At 44.9% G+C, this 17,763-nt stretch overlaps 2 protein-coding genes and 1 long non-coding RNA gene across 4 annotated transcripts in view; 1 reads left to right on the forward strand and 2 right to left on the reverse strand.

Annotated features, from left to right (window-relative positions):
- The window catches only part of LOC144584427 (uncharacterized), a 678,013-nt gene that overhangs the window by 603,046 nt on the left and 57,204 nt on the right, over window positions 1-17,763 (reverse strand). The window lies entirely within an intron of this gene.
- The window catches only part of GSE1 (Gse1 coiled-coil protein), a 389,126-nt gene that overhangs the window by 142,465 nt on the left and 228,898 nt on the right, over window positions 1-17,763 (reverse strand). The window lies entirely within an intron of this gene.
- Window positions 434-17,369, forward strand: LOC144584428 (uncharacterized). The gene is made up of 2 exons (XR_013538659.1): window positions 434-4,403; window positions 5,405-17,369. It is a non-coding gene; the product is annotated as an uncharacterized LOC144584428 (long non-coding RNA).

Here is a 17,763-nt window from a genome sequence, read left to right on the forward strand (position 1 = left end):
AACAAGTCTGGTGATGTAAACACAGATCCCGCAGGAAACGGTGGCTCTTAGGTGCAAAAGGGGAAGGGGGAAGCCACAAGGAGAGCAAGCTCATTCATGGGCTCAGGCTGGGAGTAAGCTGTTGCTGATGCAATTACACCGATCACGTTACAGAAGCTGCTGTGGTGAGACTGGGAAACACCAATTAGTACATGGGCAGGACAGAGATGAGGCCTTTGTTGTAAGACACTTACTCTTACAGGGACCAAGACTCAAGCCCCTTGTTGCAAGGCATCTAAGAAAAGGTTTAGGTAAAGGTTCCCCTTGACAATTTTTGTCCAGTTGTGTCTGACTCTAGGAGGCAGTGCTCATCCCCGTTTCCAAGCCATAGAGCCAGCGTTTTGTCCGAAGACAATCTTCTGTGGTCACATGGCCAGTGCAACTTAGACACGGACCACTGTTACCTTCCCACCGAGGTGGTCCCTATTTATCTACTTGCATTTGCATGCTTTCGAACCGCTAGGGTTTACTCATTTTCAAATCAGGACTGTTTAAAGTAGCTCATTCAAGATTCTGGGGAAACCAGACCACACAGGGACCCATGAATCTGAAGAAGCTGCTTTAAACTGACTCAGTCCCTTGGCCCATCACGTCCAGTACCACCAGCTCTGATTGGATGAGGCAGAATTCCTTCTCAATCCCACCAGAAGATTCCTGATATTCCCATGGTATTCCATCGAAAGATTAACCAGGTCCTTCCCTGTTTAGCTTGTGCAATCAACTGAAATTGGGTATGAAAGGCGATGATGCAGAATTCCTGATGACAAAGACTCTTTTGTCCCCCCTTAAAACAAACAAACCAACAATCCAGGAAGGCAGTGAATTAAGCAAAATAAACGAGGGCAGTAAGGTTTAATCAGCATTGCAACCCACTAAAATGTTGCCTACCACCCAGCAGAGTGCTAGTTTCAGTTGGGGGTAAGAGCACTTGTTGCAGACAATTTTAAAACTAATGAGAGCTAATGTTCACAGCTTCAAATGAAGGATGGAATTTTGGCTCTGGCGGGTTACCATAAGAAAGACTGATTAAAGTCTCTCTCTCTCTCTCTCTCTCTCTCTCTCTCTCTCTGTGTGTGTGTGTGTGTGTGTGTGTGTGTGTGTTGATTACAAATTTATTGAAACAGAACTGAGGACTGAAGGACTAGAAGACAATTATGATTAACAGCTAAGCAATCTTTAATTGTCAAACTAAGCTAAACTAAAGTAATACATGCAAATAAGCTGCTGCTCCTGCTCTGCTTGGAATAGTCTTTGTGAACTGCACAACCGATGTAGATTTGTTTTCTGCAGAACCATGAGCTTGCACAGTTAGGCTGCAAAGGAAACATCTGGTTTTGAAAAAAGCCCTTTCACCCTAAAACAGCTCCCCCAGAGGCCAACTGTGCCCCATGGAAGCAACTGGGAGGTTCACTGGCCACATTAGGCCAAGTTTTATTTTGGGGTGGGGCATGCCACCCCCAAGAATGGCTTTAGGGAGCACCAAGATTGCTTTGGGGACCACACAACCTGCCTTTTGCCCCATCCTTGCCTGACTGGTTAAATCAGAAGGGAAGATTAACCAAGTCAACCAAGGTAAGAATGTAGGGGAGGCAAAGAGCTCCTGGCTCAGTTTCTAAAGAGAGGCACAACAGATAAACTAAACATTTGCTGGAACATCTGCTCCAGAACATCATTTTAAAACATTGCTTCCAAAACATGCTGCAATTCAACCTGCATACACCTAACTGCAAACTTCCCCCCAGGGTTTTTTGCTTCTACAAAACTCCTCCTGGCATTGCTTACTGAATGTACAGTAGACACTGCAAGGGTAGAGATGTGCAAGCAACATCTTCTTCCTGACACGCGCATGCAAAAGCAAGTATGGGGGTTTTTGCTTTTCATCACTGCAGTTACATCAATACAGTGGAGTCAACAAAAAGTGACAGCAGGTTGTAACTCAACGGCCGCACCTGGCAGCCTGTTCCCATTCTGTTGTCAGTGACAAAAGAGAAACAAGCAACGTTGCCTGAATCAATGGCTGAACCACCTTTGCAGAAACAAAAGGGCAAGGCTGAGCCAGCCTCCGGCATCCAGCTGGCATAGCGCTGCCCCTCCGCCCCCCACCCCAGGAGAGGCACAACTCCTAGGTAACAAAGGTGCCTACCATCCAGGGCTTGGCACAGTAATTGCTGTCAGCAAAATGGTCACAGAGGTGCTGCCTCATTGTCGGGAAGTGTTTATCTACAGTATCTTTTTGCACAACCAGGCATGCCTGCTGCTTAATCCAGCTGTTCTTTTATATATAGGTGGGCCAGCGATGGCAGGGAGGGCTGAAGATTTTTGAAAAAGGAAAGAAAAGAGGGATATGCCAGGGTTCAGAGCAGAGGGAGCTGAAGCTGAATTCTCTGATTTGTCTCAGCGGTCTTGAGACTAAATGCTTGGGGTGTATTTAGGGCAACAGGTGGGTGATTTCCAGCATACAAGTAGCCTATGTACAAACAGACAAGACATATACACATGAGGCGGTGAGGGTGGAGGCAGACTGCGCAGTAACACTAAGTGGCAGTTCTTCACTGCACCTTTGCCCCTTCCTTGCCAGAAGTAAAATAATCTCTCTCTCTCTCTCTCTCTCTCTCTCTCTCTCTCTCTCTCACTCACTCACTCACTCACTCACTCACACACACACACATACACAGGGGGGGGGAGAGAGTTGCACAAAATACTAGAGAATTGGGGGAAAGGCTAGGCAACTTCTTTTGCCCAAGATGCTAGCTTTCTAACTCATTGGAAGTTCTGGCATTCACCTGCGTTCCAAAATGCAGACTGCAGGATTCTGTGTCACACAGGAGGGGTTCCTGAGTATGAAAGTTTTTAAAAGATGGGGGAGGGGGTCAGACAAGTGAAAGGCAAAGGGGATCAGGAGTCAGTACACGCTGTCAAACAGCTTTTCTGAATCTGAAATATTTTAATTGCAAGACAGGGCGAACCTGCAGAAGAGGAACCAACATCAGGCTAAATTAAGGGAGGAGGACAAAAGCTATAGCAGGGGATAATGAGATGCTTTTGTTTTTCTCCCGCTTCTAAATTGCAGAGACTGCTCTCCTGTCCCCCAGGGGAGACAAACAAAATATAAGTATACCTTTGACTAAACCAATTGAAGTTGATTCTGGAGGAGCCCAGGCTCTGTCCTCCTAACGGCTGAACAACTACCCCATCTACTGCAGTCCGTTATTTATTTATTTATTTATTTATTTATTTATTTATTTATTTATTTATTTATTTATTTATTTATTCATTCATTCATTCATTCATTCATTCATTCATTCATTCATTCATTTCCCGCCTATCTGGTCTTGTGACCATTCTTGAATTGAGAACCCTCAGCCTGGATGCCAGGTAACCATGCCAGGTCAGACCCTCAGCAGAACAGGTACCACGAGTAATTTCTTTCTGCCCAAGTTGCCAAAAAGATTGTAAGGTTATATGTACAACAAATATGGGATGGTTTTATTTATATACTTTGCCAAGACCACTTTTTTGCTTAGATCTTCCCTTCTTGGGTGACAAATTCCACTATCATTACTGGGCCTCCCCTGCTTCTCATCCCTACGGAGCAAAGTATTCAAGTATTTTTTGAATGCTTGCTTGGTCGAGAACTGCCTACCCTAATATAGGTCACACAAAAGATTCTCTTATCCAGTAACCTTCTAATGGTCTTCTTAGAACCGACCCTCCACCTTTCTCTGAGCACACTCCCTTTCCTGTGGACATACAGTATGTCTCCATTCCTACATCAGGATTGGTGAATGGAGGCCCTCAATCACACACACACACAGAGAGAGAGAGAGAGACAGACAGACAGACAGACAGACAGACAGAGACAGACAGCAGAATATTCAACCCTACCTAAAACTGGCCTGGTTTCTGATGGTTAGTAAGAACTATACTGATGGTGAAATGAAGCCAGTATCTTATGCATCGCTTCCTGTTGCCACTGCCCCCTTGGATTCAAACTTCCTTCCTTTCAAACAGTTGCTGATATTTCAAGTAAACACAGGCTCCCTGGAGGAAAGTCAGGTTTCCAAAGCTTGTTTTCCCTCCCTATTTCTCCACAGCAATGTTTGGGACTCTTCCCCACCACCACCACCCAAAAAATTTTAAAAAAAAATCCAGCAAGATCAAGTGAATATAAACAGCTCAGGGTTTGCACAAGGTGGGAAATGTGATAAGAGCTTTCTGTGAGGGACAGATAAATATCCCCAGTAGCAAGTAGATGAATTCAACTAGAAGCTAACAGTCTCTGTCAGTGGGCTCCAAGCCCACAGCTCCAGCGACAGGGCAACTGAGCTGAAAGTGACAAGCCAGCCACAAAGAGCGTGTCCTCTGTAAGTGACGATAAATTGCGGGAAGGAAAAGGGGGGGGTGTGGCATTGGGAGCAGTGGTGGGAGCTGGAGGGAGAAGAGAGAAGCTAAATCAGTTGTTGAGTCCACCTACCACATGCTGATCGGGCAACTGTGAAGGCTTTTATGGCTGCCTGTTTTTTTTTTCCATTTGTAGTTATTCATAGCAGCCCCAGCCTGCTTTATCTCACTTACATTATGTGCAACCACAATGCAGACACTTGCACCGCAATAGACTCTCCAGCCTCCCTGGGAAAAAGAGATATTAATGTATTGATGTTATTCTGCCAAGGTCAGAATGAATTGGTGGGCCTTTACAAAGGGATAAAACCATCCCTGCAAAGAGGGAAGAAATAACTGTCAGTGGCTCTGAGACTTTAAATCTCTTCTTGCTCTCTGCCGTGCTCTCTTGCACATAGACTAAGAGGGCAGTCGATGTCTTGCATAGGTATTCGGGAATGCACATGCAGTTCAGGAGATACAGTATGTGCAGACAAACCAGAAACCTGGGACCCTTCAGTGTCACAGCAAAATTGCTCAGTCCCGGACCTAAGAGTCCAGCAGGCCTCTGGCCCTCCTCCTTATTGCTATTCAAGCACATGAAAAGCATTTTGTTCCTTGAGGACTTTGGCTTGATTCGCCCAGGCCCTGTTCTTTTTGCTGGTGTGTTGCTCTGCTACCTCTTATTTTTGCTACCTTATGTTACTTTGGTTTGTTTCTTATGCTTTCGGTGACGTATTTATTCTATGATATTTTGTTACTTGTAATACATTAGCCACAGAGCGGGGGAAATTTCTTTTCTGGCAGAAAGCAGGATACAAATTCCAGAAATAATAACAATAACCAAGCATTGTCTTATACTCTATTCTCACAGCCCCTTATCAGCAATGGAGAGGAATTTTGTTCACATGGATTGCATAGATTAGACACATTATTTTTGTATTTATTTACTTGTTTCTTATACTTCTCTGCTATCTTCCTCTAGTGGCCTCAAGTCAGCATTCATGATTCCCATCCTTACTCTTGCAACAACTCCGTAAAAAAAGGTCAGGCTGAAAGAGAGAGTGACTGGGCAAAGGTCATCCAAAGAGCTTCACGTGTCAATGGAGACATTAATCCGGATCTAACAGATCCTAGTTCAGTTCTCTAACCACAACTCCACAACTTCCACAAGCATCAACACTCAAACGGAAAATGGTCATGTAACCCAGGCGATCTGGAAGGTGTGAGTGGGATCTGAGAATCTGAACATTATCAAACACATGTCCTATATGTTACAACTGTCTATAGGCAGTTTTCCCCAACATAAAAATGTTTTAATGGGAAGGAAGTACCTGAACCTGCTGAATGGCATCTGTCATGCATCTATTGAGAGCAAACAGCTTTGTCCAGGAAAATAAATGGCAATGCAATATCCACAGCAACCACTGGACTACAAATCCCATCTTCTCCAGCCAGTACACATTTTCCCAAATGCCACAGAGAGATAAAACGACAGGACTGTTTATCCATCCTATCTGGGGACTTCCAGCAGGGGACTTCAAGTGAGACAGACAGGAGACGCCTCTGCACAATAGTTATTTATGTTTTCTCAGTAAAGTCCATTTCTACTGTATAGGTAAGCTGTCATTTATTTTATTTTATTTTAATTATTTTTTGGACTTATATACCGCCCCATAGCACTACAAGCACTCTCCGGGCGGTTTACAATTTTTTTTTAATTATACAGGCTACACATTGCCCCCCCAGCAAGCTGGGTACTCATTTTACCGACCTCGGAAGGATGGAAGGCTGAGTCAACCTTGAGCCGGCTACCTGGGATTTGAACCCCAGGTCGTGAGCACAGTTTTAGCTGCAGTACAGCGTTTTAACCACTGCGCCACTTAGTTACCCTAGCTTCAGACATTCACCAAGAACATTGGGATTTGTACTTCATATGTTACCAAGAATCCTGCTTAACTGCTCTGGTCCTCTGAAAATAGTTTTTTTTTTTCAAGGAAAACATAACCAGAAGTATAGGAATACATGGCATGTTCATACTAATTTTTTTTAAGCCATAGAGCTTGGGAAAGTTAATTTTTGGAGTTAGAGAATCTCCAGAACAAGTATGAAGAATACTGGGAAATATAGTCAAATAAAGCAGTTTCTTTAAGCTTTGACTGAATGAATTAAAAAAAACTATTAAGCAGTGATCACAGTCTTCACCAGCAACACTTGCTAGAACAAGATTTGCCTCAACGTAACCACCATGCCGGCCAGATGACACAGACCTTCTTTAATTTTAGGAGCTAAGCAGGGCTAGTGTCTGGATGGAAGCTATCAGGAGATACCAGGGATCTCCTGTTAAGTTCAAGAAAGAATTGCCCCACAAACCTGGCCAGCCATTGTTGACAGTCAGAGTTAATATTAGTAGGCTAGGCAGATCAAGGGTCTGACCCAATGTCCTTATCTTGGAAGTAGTATCAAGAGAAATAAATCAAAGTTTTTGGCAACTTCAGCAGGGAGTGCCACAAATCATACAATTACTGGAATAAACCCAACATCTGATTCCAAGCCACTTGGTTGCACACACTATGTAGGTGGGAGATGAACTGCTAGGTGGGAGATCCCACAGAACAGCAGCAGCTCTGTATCATTTTACAGTGTTTTAAAGTACCCAAGGGCTTAATACATGACCTCTGGGAATGTCTTTTATGACTGAAGGGAAGAGAAGTCCATCAATAAACATAATGCAAGCCAAGTATGACTAAATCATTGGAATTGTTTCCAAGCCTGGAATGCCTGAGGACCAGTGAGCATGGCCAGTATTTTCCCCTCAGCAGTGGAAAAAACACCGTTGTTCCTATTCATGTGGGTATGTCTCTCTCTCTCTCTCTCTCTCTCTCTCTCTCTCTCTCTCTCTTCAGGCAAGCTCCCTCTCAGTCACTGGCTGCCTGAGTGGGGTTTTTTAATGGATGCATGTACTGTACTTTACTGCTTTGAATGTGTTTCGATGTTGCTTTTGCTTACCATTTTTAGTGTGGCATTTCTTTGAGCCTTTTTAGTCTTTGAATATAAATCACCTTGGGTCCTTTTTAAAGGAGAAAGACGGAGTAAAAATACTTTAAATACAATTAAAACAGATATGTCACTGTCCGGCTTTCTGAGTCCATGACAGAACATTTACCTGCATGGAAGACCCAGCTGTGTTTATTTGACAAAATACACCATTCATCACCCCTTTTCACCACAGTCCTGATAAACAGAAATCCAGAGGTTTAAAAACAGCAGTAAACGGTTACCTCTCTTTCCCAACCTTTCTTATTAGAGATCTGTTTTACTGATTAATAGACAATACACTTGGTATGGAGACAACAGGTCAGAAGAAGTGCGCCTCTTTCTCTATTAATGTGAGGTGAGGTCAGTCGATGAAATGGACAGAATATTCTTTTAAGGGAGATGGAGGGAAATATTCATTACATCACATAATTGGCCAATGGAACCCATTGCTACAAGGTGCAATCAATGCTTCCAACATTTTTAACATATATATAATGGATTAATGTTCTTAGAACCACAGCTGTGATAACCAAAAATGCAAGAAATTTCAAAGCTAACCACTACCTTCCCATCTTGAGCCACTCATGGTTTCTGTTGGCCATTGTTGTAAGAGGGAAAGGTGAGGTGAGAGAGATCCCTTGACTGGCTGATCAGCCACTTTTCCTCATTCACCTCCTCTCCCCTCCCTTCCGCCCTTCAGAGTGGACTTTAATGGCTTCAGTGCAAGGAGCCTTAATTCATGACGTGCCTATAATTGATGTTTATATAAAGTAGCTCTTACAGTTCCTCGGAGCTGGAGATGAAAAGCAATCAGTCAGCTATTTGCCTCAAAGAAAAAAAAGGAGGGGGGAGAGAGAGAGAGGAGTAGAGAAGAGGAGGATATGGGATGGTTTTGCAAACACACAGGTTTCTACATTGTTATTTTTAAAAAAAAAAAATACAAACGTATCTTTTCTGATTTAAAACAAGAAAAATAACAACAGGTAATGGATTAGAATACTGGAGCTTTGAAGCAGCAAACAGCAGCCAGAACTGATAGGGAGAAGGATACGCATTTTAAAAACCCAGAACAAAACAAAAAAAACAAACCCATGACATTCGAGCAGCAACACTCCAGAATGAAGGGATGGAGACGGGGAGGGGACTTGGTGTGTGTGTGTGTGTGTGTGTGTGTGTGTGTGTGTGTGTGTGGGTGGGTGGGTGGGTGGGTGGGTGGGAGAGAATAACAACTGGGTGCCCACACTGATATCCTATAATTGCCCCACTACAGGCTTTCAGCTCAGCACTAGGGAAATGTCAATCACTGGGGTCTCTCAACAAGAGAGGCTACTTAATTGGTATCACAGTGGGTGTGCATACTACTTGTTTTGCTAACACGTGCCAAAATCCCCACGGAAAAGGGGGTAACATGTAGGAGCAGCTCGCTGGGGCCACAGGCAGTGAGGGAAGGAGAGGCTGCTACTTAAGCTTCTCTGCTTCCCTAACATCTTCGCTCTGCAGATAGAATGAAACACACGGGTATGGAAGAGTTTTGGTGGTGGTGTCTTTTTTATTATTATTTTTATTTTATTTTTTAGGGCATATTGCCTGATGGCCAAAGAAGTGGATCAAACAGTTGGACTGTTATATGTTCATGCAGATTGAGGCCGTGCGATTTTAAAAGGCTAAAGGAAGAAATACATCCTCCCAGTGGTGAGGGAGGGAGGGAGGGAGGGAGGGAAGGAAGGAAGGAAGGAAGGAAGGAAGGAAGGAAGAAGAAAGAAAGAAAGAAAGAAAGAAAGAAAGAAAGAAAGAAAGAAAGAAAGAAAGAATCAATCAATCAATCAATCAATCAATCAATCAATCAATCAATCAATCAATCAATCAATCCACTGGTGGAGGGCTCTAAGAGCAGAAAACCTCTCATACAGAAACCTGACCTGAACAACAGCTTGGGGGGCACACATGTAATCTGTAGGTTACGTTTTGCCCACAACTGATAAAGACCCAGGGATGTCTGTGCTTCGCTTCAGATGCTGTCCTGCTTCTATATTTGCAACATCTGGCTATCTTTTCAATACTTCTCCACTTACACATTAAAGACACAAACAAAACCTTAAAATGGGTCAGAGCTGCAGGCTCCACCAAGTGTCTCTGTCAGGATGCAAATATGTCACAGCCTTTTTTTTTTTTTTTTTTTTTGGAACTTATATGGTTTAGGAAGCCACACATTGGAACCTCCACTCTTCACCCATGGCAGGAACGAGGGCAAAACAATTACCCCAAGCAGGAAACCTCCTTGGTGTGTGCAAATCCAGTTATGTGGGACGTGCCCACCTTGCAAAATAGTGGCAAGCGCACTGCTAATAGTCCCCAGCACTGGAGAGCTGCATGAAAGCAGCTCTCACTGTGGAGCCATACGTCACCAAATTTTCGAGCAGAGGGGGAAAAAATAGTGCTAAATTGAATCAATCCATCTTGGAAATGACTCTTGTCAGCTTCTGTCAGGGAAAGCATCTGGAGGGAGAGCAGGAAGGTAGGCGGGCAAAGCCGAACACTGCCAGAGTTGTGTGTTCTGCATGGGCAAGGAGGCTGGAGATACGTCTTCACAATATACCACACAACTAGCAGATTTCTTACAGGGCAATGTACACAGTGGTGGGAGGAGCTTTCTGGGGTAATTTTGAACAGAGGATGGAGGCAATGGCTTCTATTAAAGGGTCTGTATTGTGTGCTATATGATACCCAGTGTAGCGTAGTGGATAGAGTGTCGGACTAGGACTCAGGAAGCCTTGGTCTAAAACCTTGCTCACCCACGGAAACTCACTGAGTGTGTGGCTCTGGTAAAACCACTCCTTAAATATCTCACCTACCACGAAAGCCCTATTAATAATTGTGTGGCATCAAGTCAATTCTGGCTTATGCTGCCCCATTTTCATGGTTTTCCAAGTAGAGAATAAGAAGTGGTTTCCCATTCCCTTCCTCTAGGGGGCACCCTGGGACGGTGCAGCTAGCCCAAGGCTACACAGGTTGGTTCTTCTCCCAGGAGGCACCGTGAGGAATCGAACTCCCAACCCTTGGCTTTGCAGCCAGAGACCTCACTCACTGAGCTGTCCGGTCAGCTATTAGAGTCAGTATGAGTAAGTTCTGACTTGACAGCACATAACGACAAATTGTGCGATACATTTTTCTTCCATCCTTCCCTCATGAAGATGACGCCTCACCATTCTTTCAAAGAGAAAATGATATACAGTCTTCTCCTACCCATATTTGATTAGTTTAACAGCCCTGTGAGGTAGGTCAGGGCGAGAGACTGTGACGAGGGCACCTCATGGTCTTGTCCCCTGGTTCTAGTCCAGCACGCCAACCATTGCACCACATTGCTGAGTAGATGCAGCATAATGCATATCATTCCTCCCCATTTATGGAAAACAAACAACTGACTGAGTGGAAGGAATACCGCTGAGGGCCATTGGACTGGCCTGCTCTCTCAAAACAAGGCGCACGTATCAAGGCCATGGTATCTTGAGTGACACGTCTTCAGAATTTGGGTCAGAACGGTCTTGGTAAATGGTTGCCAACCGGTATTCTTAGTTACCTGGCCTGTGGGCTCAATCCCTGAATCATTTTCAGGTACAGCAAAGCAGAGAAGTCATAGAACCATTAGCCCCTGCAGCTGTTCCGGAGTATTTTTCTGCACTGGCAATGCTATAGTGGGAGACTTTTGCTCCTGCATGAACAAACAACCAAGAGCAGATTTCAGGCACCTTCCATGTCCAGCTTTCCCATCCCTTTCAGGCATGAATGTGGACACAGATACCAATGCACCTGACTGCATCCTGACCAGAGCTTGGAAACATCACAGCTCTCTGAATTCCCTCAGCTTCTGGGGGAATATGAAAGCCATAGTTCCAAAAACTGTCATCTAGACAGGTAACTTGTCCAAGCTCTGAGCCTGATAGAAGGGACGTCTGCTATGTTCCCTGGTGTTTGGGAAGATGGAAGGTTCCTTTCAAGAAGATAATCTAGCAAGCCCAATTTTGAACCATACTTTATTTGCTGCCTGTGAATAAGGGCGGAAAGCATCGCTGATGCTTTTAAGTGCCTCTTTCAAGTCAGTAGCTGGGTAATTTTCCTTGTAGGCCAGGAGTATCAAGAACACTGTATGAGGGGCTACTGGACAGGGTTTATTAATAACAATGAGGGACAAAAGCCACCCCATCCGCCCGGCTCAAATATAGATGAATACTGGATACGCAACCCACAGATTGGCAAATTAAAACATAGTCCTGGTGAGGGGACAGCTGAGGAATGGCGCCAGGTGATTGATTTCCCCACAGCTAAACATTCAAACAAACCAAATATGTCACTAAGACAAGCACTCTAAAAGCTGTGGCAGGCACAGATTTATGCTCTTACCAGACTCAGATACATCAATTGTTCCCTCGGATGCTGACGTGAAAGGGAAAACCGCCAGGGCTGGGAAGCAGGAGTTTAACTGTATTGATTGCCAGCAAATGGCATAATGAAATTTGCACGTAACCTCCCCACCTCCCGTCCCAACAGACAAGAGCCGTGCAAGGGCCAGGAAGGAAAAAATACACAAAAAGGACCCTGGCTGACCCCAGATGCAATGGCCTTTGAGGATGTGTTTGGGGACAATGATGGCATTAAACACGCCATTGGACCCAGACACTAGATTTCACACTGCTCCCTTTAGAACTAGGATCTGTTTCTTGCTCCAGACATATCTTACATAATCACCAGAGACCACCACCTTGCTACTGTCACTGTGATTCCACACACCCCTCACCCTACAGGTATATCTGTAAGGAATTTGAAAAGATTTTACATTAGTGGCCCATCCTGGTGGATTTTTTTTAAAAAAAATCCTGCTGCAGTTCATCAGGTTCCCTTGAAGAGCATACACTTTACATAGTCTCTGGCATCTCTGCTTTTATACAAAAGGTTGTGTTTGTCAGGGACCTGGTAATGACCAAGATACCTGAGCACCGTTAAGACAGATCGAGCATCTGTCTGATACAGTATAAAACAGCACCCTATGTTGACTATAGAAGGGATTGTTTTTCCAGTCAGAGCTTGGAAAAAGTCATTTTCTGGAATATAACTTCAAAAATCCTCTCATGAAGTAGGAACATGTTGTTTGGGAAATCCCGGGAACCACAGTCCAAAAAAAAAAAAAAAATAAATAAAAAATCAATTTGCAGATCTCCGTTTTGTCTTCAACCTGGAATTATGGTCCCAAAAGTAACTTTTTCAAGATCTACTTTCCCTTTATCTCTTTCAAAAGAATATGATTACTGTTTCCTATGGAAACCTAAACTTGTTCAATAAGGATAGTAATCAGCAATGTAGTTTTTGTCTTGCTTAGTTTTTAAAGCAAACCTGTATGTTACAGATAGGTGTAGCCATAGCTACTGAAACCAGTGCACGTTAAAGCTGGTTTAAAAAAAGGGCAGCAACGACAACATGCCCCATCACAGAAGACCGTGAGCCAAGGAAACAGAATTAAATGAGTTGAAACTGCCAGCTCAGCACTCGAGTAGAAACTCCTGAAACTTCTGCCTAATGAAAGAAATTAAAGGATGGAAGTCATCCATCTTTTGCACCACAGCTTCTAATTAGGAAGCTGCCGAATTCCCCAGTCTGCCTGCTTTCTGGTCCTGGCATGACCGGTTATTTACCTGAAGCTAATAGGTTCAGCGGCATAATGACAGACCCCGTATCAGATGACGGGGATCTGGGCTTCTGACAGCTTTAAAGACCTGTCTCGAGGATACGACAGTGTCTAATTGCAGGCTTTGTCATCCACAAAGTTCAGCTCAACACCGACTGCTCTCCCCAGGTGACACTTCTGCCCAGGTTTGAAATCTAAACACAGCCCCAGCCAGGCAAGGTTAAAAATATCACACTCTGGGAGCCAAGAGATCATAATTTGGGTCACTGTCATGTTTAATTAATTGGAATGGAGCAATCAAAAGTGCTGTGTTCAAGTAATTGCAGGCAGGTTCGCAAGAGCATTCCTCCCCTCAACCCCCCCCCCCCTCCCCACAATGTTCTTACAACTGTAATCTTGCAGAGGCACTGACCTTCTCTGATCAAGAAGTGTTCTTTCTCTCTCTCTCTCTCTCTCTCTCTCTCTCTCTCTCTTTTAATAAGGGCGGGGGAAACACACTTTGTTAACCAACAGCAGTCATATGGCAGGACTAAGGAAAAGCAGAAGTCGAAAGAGATCTGAGTTCTACTAGGTCACAAGCTTAAATAAACTACAGCCCAAGACCCACTTCTCCCATTGGGGCTCAGACTTAGCATTATTCTTGCTATCCTAGTGTCATTTCACCCACCACCACATTTTATGTTGATTTCCCCACCCCACCTCAGTGCACTCATTCCTGGCAGCTGATCCACCATAGTTCATTAGGCTCAAGACTGGTTTCCTAATGCAATGCTTTTGGATGTATCGCAACATCAAACAGAGGTTTAACCCCCAGAAATCTGAGAAATATAGGGGGCTCTCTCTCCAAATGCCAGATTCAGGGGAGGGGTATCAGGAGACAGCTATCCAGTTGTCTCATGCGCTCCCAGAGGCATCTGGTGGGGCCACTGTAAGATACAGGGAGCTGGACTAGATGAGCCCTTGGCCTGATCCAGCTGGGCTTCTCTCTCTCTCTCTCTCTCTGTGAGTGTGTGTGTGTGTGTGTGTGTGTGTGTGAGAGAGTAATAAACATTTTACACAATGGGTAATGCTTCAAAGGCCTGTATCACATAGCCAGTTTAGAGGGATATGCCACAGAATGATGGCAGAAAAATGCTTGAAGCAGCAATAGACTATACCAGAAATCCAGATAGTTGTATTGGGTGTAAAAAGGGAGATAGGGATCACACTTTTAATTGCTCTCATATTTTAAAACCTCCTTGACAGAGAAGACCATCGCAATAAGAGAATTTTCTTTTGTGATCTGTTGGTTCAGTTTTTGTCAGAAGGTATGCATGTGAAGGAGCATTTTCCGTATTTTTTTGCTCCATAAGACACACCTCTCCATAAAACGAACCAAATTTTTAGGAGAAGAAAACAGGAAAATAAAAATCTGTTTTCTTCTCCTAAAAATTTGGTGAGCCTTATGGAGAGGTCCGTCTTATGGAACACACCCTAGGACCCTTTGGAGGCTCACCCTGCCCCCCTGGGGGCCAGTGGGGGCGAAATCGCCACCTTCAGGGACTCTTCTGAAGCTTCCCAAGTCTCAAAGGAGTTCCAGAAAGTGGCGATTTTGCCCCCTCTAGCCCAGGGGGGGGGGCAGGATGAGCCTCCAAAGGGTCCTAGGATATGTTCCAGGACCCTTGCGAGGCTCCCCCCACCCCCCACGGGGCTCAGAAAATGTCCTAGAAGCTGGTGATTTGGCCCCCCGCAGGCCCCATGAGGGGAGCCTCGCAAGGGTCCTGGAAGGCTCCCTCGGACACTTGCGAGGCTCCCCCCACAGGGCCAGTGGGGGCGAAATCGCCAGCTTCTCTCCATAAGATGCATGGACTTCTCCCCCCCTTTTTGGGGGGGAGTGCAACTTATGGAGCAAAAAATACAGTATTTATTTATTTCTAAAATTCTAGAATTCTAAAATTCTAAGATTCCTGACCATGTGCCTCTCTCACTGCAAGCTTTGCCAGAGTATAAAGATGGAAAAAGGACACCCACCTTAGGAAGGCTGCCCCCCACATCAAGAAAATAGTTATTCTGCTCTTCCTGATCTCGTGAAACTACAAATGCTTCCTTTCTGTCTAGGAATCATTCAGGAGAGGCCCATTCTCTTTTTACCCAGGTTGCTTGTAGTTCTGTCTTCACGGCACCTCCCTACATCTCGCTCTGTTTGAACTGGTATTTTATCTTTGACACCAGTAAGGGAGTTTACCGCAATTCCAGCTTTGCAAAATGATGACCTAGGCTACTAACCCATGAAGTCTGACGAGGTCACTACAAGGCTTGAAACAAATACATGAACTCTTCTCCCAGTTTTTCTCAGCTGGGTTGTCTCAGGACAGGTCTCACTTACCATAGGAGGCCATAGGACTAGCCATTTGCCAGCAGTGACCCAGGATCAGTTGCTATTGAACCTCCAGAGCAACGTCAACCTAGAGCGTGCAGTCATGTAACCTAGATTTACTTTGCCTCCTTTTAGCCCAACACTTATAGGTCGGTATGACTAAATGCAGCTCTCAGGTCAGTTCTGTGTCCCACAGAGCCCATGTCCATGCAGGCAAAAGTGTTTTGCAACAGCATTTTTCTCTGGAAGAAGACAGAACACCCAGACCTCAAATGCCTCCCCAAACCCAGAAATAAGTAACATAGAAGTTAATGTCCAAACATTTCTGGTTTTGATATACATTTTTATAATTCTCTGCCATCTCTAGGCCCAGTATGGTCTGTGGTGGGTGCTGGGAGGAGGCAGATCAATATTACCTCCTTAGGCTTATTATGGATGTTCTGGGGCATTAATCTGGCCCTCAGATCTGCCTCGTCCAACATTAACTTTGGCTTACTTCTATGGGCCTTAGTTTTTAAGGCATTTGTAGAACCGTGTGTTATCATGTTCTGGACTTCAAAGCATGGGATACCCTCAACAGGCAGAAATCTAAGGTACATTTTGCAAAACAGCATTTGGGACTCTGCAGATCCAAAGAGGTTGGGGGAGGGGGGAGGGGGGAGGAGAAAGCAAGTGAGAAGGATTTCAAAGAGGGAGCAAAAGTGCAAGCCATCGGAGAGTTGAGGGCAGAAGACTGCTCTCCAGAAGTGGAGAGTCTCTCGAGGCACTTCATCATCAGAGCTGGGAAAAAGCCGACCTTCACTGCAGCTCAGATACATAGACACACACACACACAGAGAGACACACACAGCCTTAGTCCACAAAGGCAGGCACAGGAGTGAAGGGGAAGGGAACCAGCTTTGGAGGCAGCTTAACCGCCTTTTCGATTTCACCTCCCAGCCTTGATTTCCGGGCTCCCTGCTCTGTCGCAGATGCTGTACATAAGCATTGCCTGCCAAGTACAAAGGCGGAGGCAGCGACAGGCAAGCAGCCTTGAAGGTAGAGAAAATCAGAGGGGTGGAGAGAAAGGGGGGGGGGAAGAAAGGCAGAGAAGAGTGGGAAGCAGGAGGGAAACCAAAAAACAAAATGGACAATTGCTTGAGATCATATGGTCTTTAAATGCCTGCGCCACTGCACAAAGGACCAGTGTTGGTAGCCAATGGCACACTACACTCAGTCCACACTTTGCCTCCCTCCCTCGGTGCCATGTAGATGCAGAAATACTGCGCCCTCCAAGAACCAACAAGTCAACCACCCTCAAAGCCTCCTGTGCATTGATTAAGAAGCAAAGTCGTTTCTGCCTGGGCCCCGTTGGCGGCTCAGGGAAGAGCCGAGTGATTTATTTTAGCCAATTACTAGTGCACTTTCCCCCATTCCCCAGGACTGCATTTAATTGATTGAAACCTATTGAAAACAAATTAAGCAGCCACCAGATGCAAAGATCTGCTTATTGCTTTTTCTCTCTACAAAGAGCTCTCTCTCTCTCTCTCTCTCTCTCTCTCTCTCTCTCTCTCTCTGTGTGTGTGTGTGTGTATGTATCCATGTAAGCAGTACAGCACATTCATAAAATCTGGGTGAAAAAAGTGTTGGGAAGGTGGCAAATTTCCAAGATGCCTTGCCTCTGTCACAGACCTAGCTGGGTGAATTGCAGAATCACCAGGTAGCAGGCTTCTTCAAAGGCGCATCATTAACCCCTCTCTCTCTCTCTCTCTCTCTCTCTCTCTCTCTCTCTCTCTCTCTCTCTCTCTCACACACACACACACACACACACACACACACACACACACACACACACACACACACACACACACACACACACACACACACACACACACACACCCCAATTTATATCAACTCTATAACCCAAACATATTTCAGGTAGAGGGCAAATTTGCTGCTAGGATGCTCTTATAGGGGATGTAAAATCATGTCCCTAGAGCCTCTTGAATCCTTGGAGAGTCCAATGTTTGGGGGATAGTCAGACCATGGACAAGTGTAAAAACGTATCCGAATCCGCCCCTCAGTCTATTTGAAGAGCTAGAAGGGAAGTCACTCTAGATGTCTCTCCTGCTTGCCAGAACCAGAGAACTGGTTCAGTAACAGGTGAAGAGAGGGGCTCATTGATTGGTTGGAGGGGGGGAAATAATCATCACCAACCATTTGGGAAAGTCTAGTGGTCCCATCTTCAGGGGACCACTAGTTCTGCTTGAGTGTAGAGACTAGGATACTCATG

Source organism: Pogona vitticeps, chromosome 10, assembly GCF_051106095.1.
Source record: "Pogona vitticeps strain Pit_001003342236 chromosome 10, PviZW2.1, whole genome shotgun sequence".
In the NCBI taxonomy this organism is placed as follows: domain Eukaryota; kingdom Metazoa; phylum Chordata; class Lepidosauria; order Squamata; family Agamidae; genus Pogona; species Pogona vitticeps.